Below are 1,521 nucleotides of genomic sequence, written 5' to 3' on the forward strand. Positions count from 1 at the left end.
GATCGACGATTCGAAAGTGTATGTACTGCGCATGACTGGACTACACAGGCAAAGTTCCAAAGCTAAATTAAACTTGACCCAAATGCGGATTACAACTGTGTCAACAATCGGTGTAAGTCTCTTAGTGCTGCTTTGACTGTTTGTTTGGCTACAAACCCAGTTGTTACGGTTTGATACCAAATATCTGTAAAAAATGTTTTTAAAAGTGGGCATAAACATAGTATAAAAGTTAAAGGTTCTTTCATGCCAATAGGAAACATAGTTTTAACCATTGCTTTAGGCCCTTATTCTAACCTAATAATTGGATGTGGACCTCCCCTTGACTCATTTTTGGTAGATATATATGAATTAACTGGAAAAGAAAGTAAAAGCTGAAATATAATTATTTCAACTCTATTTGTTTTTTACATGTTTGATGTATTTTACATTCATAGAAATTTTAACTCTGAGTATTTTTTTTTATATATTTTTTAGGCAATGAAAAAAAAAAGCACACATACTGAGAGTATCAAAAACAGCCTAAACCAACAATTACATTAGTTGAAGATTTTCATAAAACTGCTTACTGAATTCTTTAAAAAAAAAAAAAACAACAATTACATTAATTAATGACTGCATAAAACTGCTTACTGCATTAATTAAAACAGCCTAAAAAAACTATTGCATTAAATCATGCAAAACTACATAATTTATTAATCAAAAACAGGCTAAATCAAGTTCTACATTAACTAACTTTTATTCAACAAAAATATCCAATACCAACAATTATATTAATTAATGATTACGGATCGCCGGAAACATTTTTCTTGCCTTCAGTACAGAATACTAATTATCGTTTTCTGTTGATGTCTACGCTAAATTCGATGTACTTTAAATGTAAGAAATTAATGTATGCTGGCTTCATAAAATGGAAATGATTTATTTACGAGTTATAGTGATGAAATATTGAACAAGAATTTACCCAACTAACTAGTAACTTAACCCTAACGTTCCCTAGCTTTTCCTAAAAAAATTAATTTAAAAAAATACTACCAGAAACATGCTGTCTTGGTCTTTTCGAGGCAGAAGCCATTGTTGAAATGTACATTACATTTCACTTTAAGCTGTCTCTTATACACATCTAGATGATCAGGTCTATGCTCCTCCCATGCTCCCTACCTACCAATGAAAAGGTGTCATTTAAAATAATACGTACAAATGATTCATTTAAATTGCATATATTTTCTGTCATTTCTTATTCTAAATCCTATTCATTTTTTACAAAGTTCATAAGCGTAAACCAATTCATTCCCAGACGCGTGTCCTGTAAAGTTTGTCAACCACAGCTATGCGCTCCTTTGATGTTAACCGACTGTTGCTATTAACGATGACAGCGTTCTAATGTCGTCTCTGTAAGACGGTCTAAATTTAGATCGGCATGTCACTGGAAAGAGACCAGTGACTCATGCTCCTTTAATAGTTTATCTTATTGGCAATGACTTTAACACGTCTTATTATCGCCGTTAGTGTTTTTATAAACGA

Source organism: Anneissia japonica, unplaced genomic scaffold (genome assembly GCF_011630105.1).
Source record: "Anneissia japonica isolate Jap-2015-1 unplaced genomic scaffold, ASM1163010v1 scaffold89936_len7272_cov181, whole genome shotgun sequence".
Lineage (NCBI taxonomy): Eukaryota > Metazoa > Echinodermata > Crinoidea > Comatulida > Comatulidae > Anneissia > Anneissia japonica.